This window comes from Rana temporaria, chromosome 5 (genome assembly GCF_905171775.1).
Source record: "Rana temporaria chromosome 5, aRanTem1.1, whole genome shotgun sequence".
Lineage (NCBI taxonomy): Eukaryota > Metazoa > Chordata > Amphibia > Anura > Ranidae > Rana > Rana temporaria.
The window spans coordinates 424,895,019-424,906,341 of record NC_053493.1 but is presented as its reverse complement, the minus strand read 5'-3'; positions in this window follow the sequence as shown (position 1 = coordinate 424,906,341).

The following is an 11,323-nucleotide window of genomic DNA, read 5'->3' as shown; positions in this document are numbered from 1 at the left end:
CAATTCATGAGCATTAAAAGCAAAATGTATGGCCCTTTTTGATGCGTTTCGATCCAATAGGACGTCTACATGGGCATTAACCTGTTCCCCCATATTGCCATATATTTATACTAAAACATAAAAGGCCATACTCAATGGCCAGCCAATCAAACAGGATGTGGTAAGTGGAACCGTGTGGTTGGGCAGAATTCAGTCACGTGATATGACCATGGTCCAATTTCCTGTCCAACGGACCAATCACTACAACAAGCAAAAGTCCTTCCTGGTTCAAAGTGAATCAAACCAGGAAGTAACAACAGCAGCAAATGGCAAACAACCTGCCAAAAAGCCCCTCCAAAATGAGGTCATTCTCTCATGTGACTGTCATGTGACTGTATCTCATGTGACTGTCATGTGACTGTATCTCATGTGACTGTCATGTGACTGTCATGTGACTGTCATGTGACTGTATCTCATGTGACTGTCATGTGACTGTATCTCATGTGACTGTCATGTGACTGTCATGTGACTGTATCTCATGTGACTGCCCCTGCTCAATCACCATTAGTTCAGGTAGACATGTCAGCAACAAACTGTGGGCTAGATTCAGCAACAAGATACGGCGGCGTATCTCCAGATACGCCGCCGTAATTTCAAATCTGCGCCGGCGTATCTTTACGCCGATTCTCAAAGGGCAGATACGTTGAAAAAAATAGGCTTCCTCCGCCGACGTAACTTGAATACGGCGGCGTTTAACCACTTCCCGACCGCCGCATGTAAATGTACGTCCACAGTATGGCACGTACAGGTACATGGGCGTTCATGTACGTCCTTGCCTTCTAGCGGGTGGGGGGTCCGATCGGGACCCCCCCCCCCGCTACATGCGGCGGTCGGGTTCGCTCGGGGAGCGATCCGGGACGACGGCGCGGCTATTTGTTTATAGCCGCTCCGTCGCGAACGGTCCCCGGAGCTGAAGAAGGGGGAGAGCCGTATGTAAACGCGGCTTCCCCGTGCTTCACTATGGCGGCGCATCGATCGAGTGATCCCTTTTATAGGGGAGACTCGATCGATGACGTCAGTCCTACAGCCACACCCCCCCTACAGTTGTAAACACACACTAGGTGAACCCTAACTCCTACAGCGCCCCCTGTGGTTAACTCCCAAACTGCAACTGTCATTTTCACAGTAATCAGTGCAATTTAAATGCATTTTTTGCTGTGAAAATGACAATGGTCCCAAAAATGTGTCAAAATTGTCCGATGTGTCCGCCATAATGTCGCAGTCACGAAAAAAATCGCTGATCGCCGCCATTAGTAAAAAAAAAAAAAAATGCAATAAAACTATCCCCTATTTTGTAAACGCTATACATTTTGCGCAAACCAATCAATAAACGCTTATTGCGAATTTTTTTACTAAAAATAGGTAGAAGAATACGTATCGGACTAAACTGAGGGAAAAAAATGTTTTTATATATATTTTTGGGGGATATTTATTATAGAAAAAAGTAAAAAATATTGCATTTTATTCAAAATTGTCGCTTTATTTTTGTTTATAGCGCAAAAAATAAAAACCGCAGAGGTGATCAAATACCACCAAAAGAAAGCTCTACTTGTGGGGAAAAAAAGGACGACAATTTTGTTTGGGGGCCACGTCGCACGACCGCGCAATTGTCTGTTAAAGCGACGCAGTCCCGAACTGTAAAAACACCTTGGGTCTTTAGGCAGCATTTTGGTCCGGGGCTTAAGTGGTTAATTGTGTGCAATTTTACGCTGGCCGCTAGGTGGCGCTTCCGTTGTTTTTCGGCGTAGAATATACAAATGACCTAGATACGCCGATTCACAAACATACGTACGCCCCGGCGCAATTTTGTTACGTCGATTACGTTAGGCTTTTTCGGCGTAACGTTGCTCCTGCTATTAGGAGGCGCCGCCAATGTTAAGTATGGACGTCGTTCCCGCTTCGAATTTTGAATTTTTTACGTCGTTTGTGTAAGTCGTTCGCGAATAGGGCTGGACGTCAATTACGTTCACGTCGAAAGCAATGACGATTTGCGGCTGAATTTCGAGCATGCGCACTGGGATTCTTTCACGAACGGCGCATGCACCGTTCGTAAAAAACGTAAAATACGCGGGGTCACCATTAATTTAAAAGGGAACATTCTTATTGTGGGGACCCGGCCTGATGAGGACTATGTCCTGCACTGAGATCCGGAGTATAATGGGAGTGCAGTACAATAGTTATCCTCCATTTCTTGGGCCCCCCCCCCCCCGCGCTGGTGCTCCTGGCCCCTCCCCCCTGCCAAGTGCCACCACAGAAAGCAGCTTTCTGTGGGGGCACCCGAGCTGGCTCGCTCCTGAGCCTCTGCTCTTTGTGTCAATTTACACACAGACGAGGCTGGGCCCCGCCCCCCCCGCTATCTCCTCATTGGCTGACTGCCTGTGATTGACAGTAGCGGGAGCCAACAAGGAGGGAGAGACCCAGACAGGTGAGACTCTCGTGCACAATGCTGGATTGAGAGGGGGCTCAGGTAAGTATGGGGGGGGAGGGGTAGACACACAGTTTTTTTGTTTTATCTTCAGCCTTTACAAACACTTTAAAGTGGTTATAAAGGCATGAGGGACTCCCCTATCCGTGGGAACTCCACGTTGCCTCTGTTGGAGCTGCCGCTCTCCTCCCCTGGCTGTATACCTCTCGCTGGTTTGGCTGCATTCCATTGGATCCTTGTGAGGGACATTCAAGGCCTTGTTGGGTTTTCCCCCGACACCCTGGGGGGGGAGGGGGGGGGGATCCACCTTTAGGGAGTTCCCCTCATCCTGATGCAGATCAATTCTCTGCCTTTGACTAGATTGTGTCCAGTGCGCAGAGGTGGCTCTCTAATTAGGCAATCACCTAAGGCCTCGCACTCGCAGGGGTCTCGCGGCTGCCTAATTTGCCTGTGGCCAAATGCCAATTACAGCGCCGGCGCCGCGGCTCACCCTACCCCGCTGGGACTCTGTGGTCAATCGGGTACAGGCCAATAGCAGCCCCGTCGTGGTGCGTCCAGTCCAGTGGCAGCAGAGGCCTCTAGGTGGTGGCGTCACCCTCCGGGTCCAGGTGCCACCTCTGCAAGACGTCCATGTGGGTCCCTAAGGCCCCTCGCAGTGCGGACCGCGGTGCTTCACCTTTTGGATCTTCTCTGTCAAATGTCCCCTGAAGAAGGTTGAGAGCCCATCACAAAGATTGGGGCCCCTTACACAGCTTTAGGAAAGGGCCCCCCTGGGGCAGAGAAAAACAAACAAACAAGCGTAATCTCTTCTCTTCTGACACAAGATAATAAGCGGGGGGGGGGGGGGGTCCCTTACAGGTGTAATGCAAAAAACATTTAAAAAACACAAAACCGGGAGGGGGGCCAGCGGGGCCCCTGGGGACCACCGGGCCCCTTACAGGTGTAATGCAATAAATAAATAAATAAATATAAAAAAAATATATAATAATTAAAAGCCGGGAGGGGGGACCACCGGGCCCGTTACAGATGTAATGCAAAAAAAAATGTAAAATTAAAAAACGGGAGAGGGGACAGCCGGGGTCCTGGGGACCACCGGGCCCCTTACAGGTGTAAATAAAAAAAAAAAAATACATAAAAAAAAAAATGTTTACATTTAAAACGGGAGGGGGGACAGCCGGGCCCCTGGGGACCGCCGGGCCCCTTACAGGTGTAATGCAAAAAATAAATAAATAAATAAATAAATAACTAAATAAAATAAAAATGTAATATTATCTTTAATATATTAAATATATATAATATATTACACCTGGGGACAGCCGGGCCCCTTACAGGTGTAATTCAAAAAAAAAAATACATTAAAAAAAAAATGTTTACATTTAAAACGGGAGGGGGGACAGCCGGGCCCCTGGGGACCATTGGGCCCCTTACAGGTGTAATACAATAAATAAATAAATATATATATAAAAAATTAAAAACCGGGAGGGGGGACCACCGGGCCCCTTACAGGTGTAATGCAAAAAAAAAAAAATGTAAAATTAAAAAACGGGAGAGGGGACAGCCGGGCCCCTGGGGACCATTGGGCCCCTTACAGGTGTAATGCAATAAATAAATAAATAAATAAATATATATATTAAAATAAAATAAAAAATGGGAGGGGGGCCAGCCGGGCCCCCTACAGGTGTAATGCAATAGATAAATATATATATAAAAAAAATTAAATTAAAAAAACGGGAGGTGGGACAGCCGGGCCCCTGGGGACCACCGGGCCCCTTACAGGTGTAATGCAACAAAATAAATAAATAAATAAAATGGGTTTGGGAATTGGTTTAGAGCGGGACCCGGGAAATGAGACTTCTTCGGCACTCAGTAATGGTTGGAGCCGCAGACCCCCTCCCCCGTCATGAACAGTCGCGGTTCTAACCACTCAGCTGTTAGGCTCAGCTCACAGTTGCTTCAAAATCTGGCATTGGACACGCCTCTTTTTTTTAAAGGGCCCTGAATGCCAATCAAAGCTCCTGTCACTAAATAAAACGGTTCCTTACAGTCCTGGTCTCAAAATGTTGGGAGGTGTGTGATTTGTGTGTGTGGGGGCAGGGGTGATATTTTGTGAAGGTTGTGCTAAAAAAAAGGGGGGGGGGGGTTATGCTAGCGGGACAGGAGTGGGGATTTGTGCTGGGAGGATTATTTGGGTGGAGGGGGGGAGGGAATTGTGCTAGGAGGGGGGATTTGTGCTGGTAGGGGGATTTGGGTGTGGGGGAGGGGAGATTTGAGGTGGCGGGGCTTGGATTTGGGTGGGGGGAGGGGTTGTTGTGCTAGGAGGTAAGATTTGAGGGAATTGTGCTAGGAGGGGGGATTTGTGGCGATTTGTGCTGATAGGGTGATTTGGGTGTGGGGGGAGGGGTTGTGCTCGGATGGGAGATTTAGGGGGGGGGGGGGTTGTGCTAGGAGAGGAACGTGTGTGCTCAGATACACCTTGTGGTTGGAAGGAGCCCTCAGCCGCCCCCCCCCCCCCCCCAGGAATGTTGGTGATTTTAGGATGCGTTGGGTTAAAAGGCTGTAAGGAAATTTGTGGCATAACACAGTGATTTCCTATGGATGGGGGATGGAGATTTCCTATGGATGGGGGGTCATTTCCTATGGATGGGGGGGTGATTTCCTATTGGATGGGGGGGTTTCCTATTGGATGGGGGGGGTGATTTCCTATTGGATGGGGGGGTTTCCTATTGGATGGGGGGGGGTGATTTCCTATTGGATGGGGGGGGGTGATTTCCTATGGATGGGGGGGGGTGATTTCCTATGGATGGGGGGGATTTCTTATTGGATGGGGGCCCCGCCCCTCGCCCCGCCCAGGAGGAGCACACACACATTTCCTGGCTCAGGTTGCCCCGCTGGTGGGAAATCAGAGAATTCCAGGGAAGGTACAGCGCTGTATTACCAGGAGCGGCCAGTAGATGGCAGCAAAGCCTCTCTCCAAATTTCTCCGCTGGGTTCCAGAGGCGCTGCAGTACCGCGGGCGGCCGCCGGGTGTCACTAGTAAAAGTAGCGTAGCGGCTGTATTATCGGCTGTGACCGCCGGATGTCATAGAGAGCGGAGCGGCGCTGCAGTGGCGGGAGTTGTTGGTGGGGGCGGGACCGGAAGTGACGCAACGCGCTGCTCGGGGTCTGGAGCCATTACTTGCTGCACGCCGCATGACTGACCGCTTCTCCCTCCGCCAACCGGGAACGCCGACCGACTGACCGGAGCCTCGGTGAGTGATCTGTGGGGGGAGGGGAGCGGTGATATCGGGGCGATCTCTGACCGTCCAATCAGATGTGTGCGATGACTGGGGCTCCTGAGAGAGGTAAGGGGCCCTTATATGAGGGGGAGGGAAACTCGGGGCCCTCCAGGTGTGGGGGAACTACATTTCCCAGGAGGCATTGCAAGGCTGGCTGTTCTAAGTCCTCCCAGAGGGATGATGGGACTTGTAGTTCTGCCACATCTTGAGGGGCCACCAGGTTATCCCACCTGATCCGGGGGGAGGGGTCACTGTGATTGTAGGAGGAGCCATTGGCATCCAATCAGCTTCTAGCTCCTGTGTTTTGGTTGGTCCCTGGGGGGTGTTCCTGGATTCGGGAGGGATGGGGAGACTCCGCCTTCTCCTCCCTGTGTTGCTATGGGAACTGGTTGGTCGTATTTTCCGGACCTGGGACTGTCCCAAGACGGAGATCTTCTATTGGCCCTCATGGGGGGGGGCGGGGCACTATGACTTTCACCATAAGATGACCCCTGACCCCACCAACTACTCCTCCCACCCCAATGTGACCCCCGACCCCACCAACTACTCCTCCCACCCCGATGTGACCCCCGACCCCACCAACTACTCCTCCCACCCCAATGTGACCCCCGACCCCACCAACTACTCCTCCCACCCCAATGTGACCCCCGACCCCACCAACTACTCCTCCCACCCCAATGTGACCCCCGACCCCACCAACTACTCCTCCCACCCCAATGTGACCCCCGACCCCACCAACTACTCCTCCCACCCCAATGTGACCCCCGACCCCACCAACTACTCCTCCCACCCCAATGTGACCCCTGACCCCACCAACTACTCCTCCCACCCCAATGTGACCCCCGACCCCACCAACTACTCCTCCCACCCCAATGTGACCCCCGACCCCACCAACTACTCCTCCCACCCCAATGTGACGCCACCAACTCCTCCTCCCCCCACATGACTACTCCCCCACCCCAACATGACTCCTCTCCCACCCCAATGTGACCCCCGACCCCACCAACTACTCCTCCCACCCCAATGTGACCCCTGACCCCACCAACTACTCCCCCCCCCCGACCCCACCAACTACTCCTCCCACCCCAATGTGACCCCCGACCCCACCAACTACTCCTCCCACCCCAATGTGACCCCTGACCCCACCAACTACTCCTCCCACCCCAATGTGACCCCTGACCCCACCAACTACTCCTCCCACCCCAATGTGACCCCCGACCCCACCAACTACTCCTCCCACCCCCCCCCCCCCCCCGACCCCACCAACTACTCCTCCCACCCCAACATGACACCACCAACTACCCCCCCACCCCAACATGACTCCTCCCCCACCAACTGACCTCCCTACCGATCCCAACACCCAAACATCACCACCTGACCAGAACTCCTCCATTTACTCCTCCCTCACCCCAACATGACCGTCTGACTTATTCCTGACCCCCGACATTCCCAACTTGACAATCTGAACCCTTCATTACCCCAACATGACCACTTGACCCGAAAACATGGTCATGTTGAGGTTTTGGTGTTAGGTGATCCTCTACTCCTCCCTCATCCCAACATGACCCCTCGCCGATCCTAACACCCAAAACCTGACCTTAACTCCTCCATCTTCTCCCTCACCCCAACATGACATCTTCTTCTCCCTCACCCCAACACAACCATCTGACCCCCCCTAACATGGCAACATGAACACTTGATCCATCCATCTACTCCTCCCTCGCCCCAACACCACAACGTATCCATCTACTCCTCCCTCGTCCCAACATATCCATCTACTCCTCCCTCATCCCAACATGACCCCTCGCCGATCCTAACACCCAAAACCTGACCTTAACTCCTCCATCTTCTCCCTCACCCCAACATGACATCTTCTCCTCCCTCACCCCAACACAACCATCTGACCCTCCTTAACATGGCAGCATGAACACTTGACCCTGACATGCCCCCTTTATCAATTCGAACACCCAAACATGACCCCAACCCGCCCCCCCATCTACTCCTCCCTGACCCAAACATGATCACCTGACCCCACCATAACCATCTGACCCCTCACTGATCCGAACACCCAAACATGACCCCCAACCCCCCCCCCCCCCATCTACTCCTCCCTCACCCAAACCTAACCCCAACCCCACCATCTACTCCTCCCTGACCCAAACACCTGACCCCACCAACATAACCATCTGACCCCTCACTGATCCGAACACCCAAACATGACCCCAACTCCTCCCTCGCCTCAACATGACCACCTGACCATAACTCCTCCATCTTCTCCTCCCTCGCCTCAACATGACCACCTGACCATAACTCCTCCATCTTCTCCTCCCTCGCCTCAACATGACCACCTGACCATAACTCCTCCATCTTCTCCTCCCTCGCCTCAACATGACCACCTGACCATAACTCCTCCATCTTCTCCTCCCTCGCCCCAACACCACAACGTATCCATCTACTCCTCCCTCGCCCCAACACCACAACATATCCATCTACTCCTCCCTCGCCCCAACACCACAACGTATCCATCTACTCCTCCCTCGCCCCAACACCACAACATATCCATCTACTCCTCCCTCGCCCCAACACCACAACGTATCCATCTACTCCTCCCTCGCCCCAACACCACAACGTATCCATCTACTCCTCCCTCGCCCCAACACCACAACATATCCATCTACTCCTTCCTCGCCCCAACACCACAACATATCCATCTACTCCTCCCTCGCCTCAACACCACAACATATCCATCTACTCCTCCCTCGCCTCAACACCACAACATATCCATCTACTCCTCCCTCGCCTCAACACCACAACATATCCATCTACTCCTCCCTCGCCCCAACACCACAACATATCCATCTACTCCTCCCTCGCCCCAACACCACAACATATCCATCTACTGCTCCCTTGCCCCCAACACCACAACATATCCATCTACTGCTCCCTTGCCCCCAACACCACAACATATCCATCTACTCCTCCCTCGCCCCAACACCACAACATATCCATCTACTCCTCCCTCGCCCCAACACCACAACATATCCATCTACTGCTCCCTCACCCCAACACCACGACATATCCATCTACTCCTCCCTCGCCTCAACATATCCATCTACTGCTCCCTCGCCCCAACACCACAACGTATCCATCTACTGCTCCCTCGCCCCAACACCACAACATATCCATCTACTCCTCCCTCACCCCAACACCACAACATATCCATCTACTCCTCCCTCACCCCAACACCACGACATATCCATCTACTGCTCCCTCGCCCCAACACCACAACATATCCATCTACTCCTCCCTCGCCCCAACATATCTATCTACTCCTCTCAACATATCCATCTACTCCTCCCTCGCCCCAACACCACAACGTATCCATCTACTCCTCCCTCGCCCCAACACCGCAACGTATCCATCTACTCCTCCCTCGCCCCAACACCGCAACGTATCCATCTACTCCTCCCTCGCCCCAACACCGCAACGTATCCATCTACTCCTCCCTCGCCCCAACACCGCAACGTATCCATCTACTCCTCCCTCGCCCCCAACACCGCAACGTATCCATCTACTCCTCCCTCGCCCCCAACACCACAACGTATCCATCTACTCCTCCCTCGCCCCAACACCACGACATATCCATCTACTGCTCCCTCGCCCCAACACCTCAACATATCCATCTACTCCTCCCTCGCCCCAACACCACAACCTATCCATCTACTCCTCCCTCGCCTCAACCTATCCATCTACTCCTCCCTCGCCCCAACACCACAACGTATCCATCTACTCCTCCCTCGCCCCAACACCGCAACGTATCCATCTACTCCTCCCTCACCCCAACACCACAACGTATCCATCTACTCCTCCCTCGCCCCAACACCACAATGTATCCATCTACTCCTCCCTCGCCCCAACACCACAACGTATCCATCTACTCCTCCCTCGCCCCAACACCACAACATATCCATCTACTGCTCCCTTGCCCCCAACACCACAACGTATCCATCTACTCCTCCCTCGCCTCAACACCACAACATATCCATCTACTCCTCCCTCGCCTCAACCTATCCATCTACTCCTCCCTCACCCCAACACCACAACGTATCCATCTACTCCTCCCTCGCCCCAACACCACAACGTATCCATCTACTCCTCCCTCGCCCCAACACCACAACGTATCCATCTACTCCTCCCTCGCCCCAACACCACAACGTATCCATCTACTCCTCCCTCGCCCCAACACCACAACGTATCCATCTACTCCTCCCTCGCCCCAACACCACAACGTATCCATCTACTCCTCCCTCGCCCCAACACCACAACGTATCCATCTACTCCTCCCTCGCCCCAACACCACAACGTATCCATCTACTCCTCCCTCGCCCCAACACCACAACGTATCCATCTACTGCTCCCTTGCCCCCAACACCTCAACATATCCATCTACTCCTCCCTCGCCTCAGCATATCCATCTACTCCTCCCTCGCCCCAACACCCCAACATATCCATCTACTCCTCCCTCGCCCCAACACGACCACCTGACCCCAACCTCACAACATCATATCAGTCTATGCCTTCCTCACCACAACATATCCATCTACTCCTCCCTCGCCCCAATATGATCCCTTGACCCCCGACATAATGATCTTCTCCTTCAACTTAACACCCCAACTTAACCACCTGACCTTTTCTTGACTCCAGTGTGGCCAACTGAATCCTCCCTGACCCCAACATATGTGACTTCTCCCTCACCCCAACATAACCATCTCACTCCTTCTTGCCCTCAAAACCCCCAACATGATCACTAGACCCCGAACACCCTACCTTATGCCAACATGGCCACCTGACCTCAACACCCCAACATTGACATCTCAACATGACCACCTAATTGAACCCTCTCTGTCCTTTCCCCAAGCTACTAGAAATTCGAATGTCTCCAAACTCAGAGGCGTAACCCTTAGAATACCCAGACTTGCCCCCAATATAAAGCAACTTTCCCTGCCCAAAGTTTTACATACTTGAGATCTGCAACCGAGGAATGGAGGTGAGTATACGTCTGGGGGGGCGTATCTCTATCTTCTGAAAAACAATGGATTTCCCCCAGTGTGCTGCAATGTGAAATGTATCCTAACCAGAAATTTGTGTTCGTTTTGGATGAAGTGAGGAGGGGAGATCAATGTAATTGACATGTCGGCTCCGCCCCTCTACTTGTCATTGCCTCATTGATGAGGAAACTCTGAAGAGAATCCTTCAATGGGGGACACTTGGCTGTCTATAGCTCCTCCCATACTCATTACAATATGATTGTACGATCTCTTGACGATCTGCCAACAACTATGTAGCACAGGGTCCTCCCTGATTGGATAGATCAGGGAGGTCCTCCTCGTGTTACGTAGATTTGGTAGATCTAATGTTGATTGCATGGGCTGTAATGTGTTTGGTAACCCTAAGAAGGGGTTGCAGCTCCTTACTAGGAGACCCTCCCACTAACTTTTTGTGTCGGCCAGGAGGGAAGGGGACGTCGTCCACCTTTTTTTGGGGACAGGAGGGAAGGGGACGTCCTCCACCTTTTTTTTGGGGA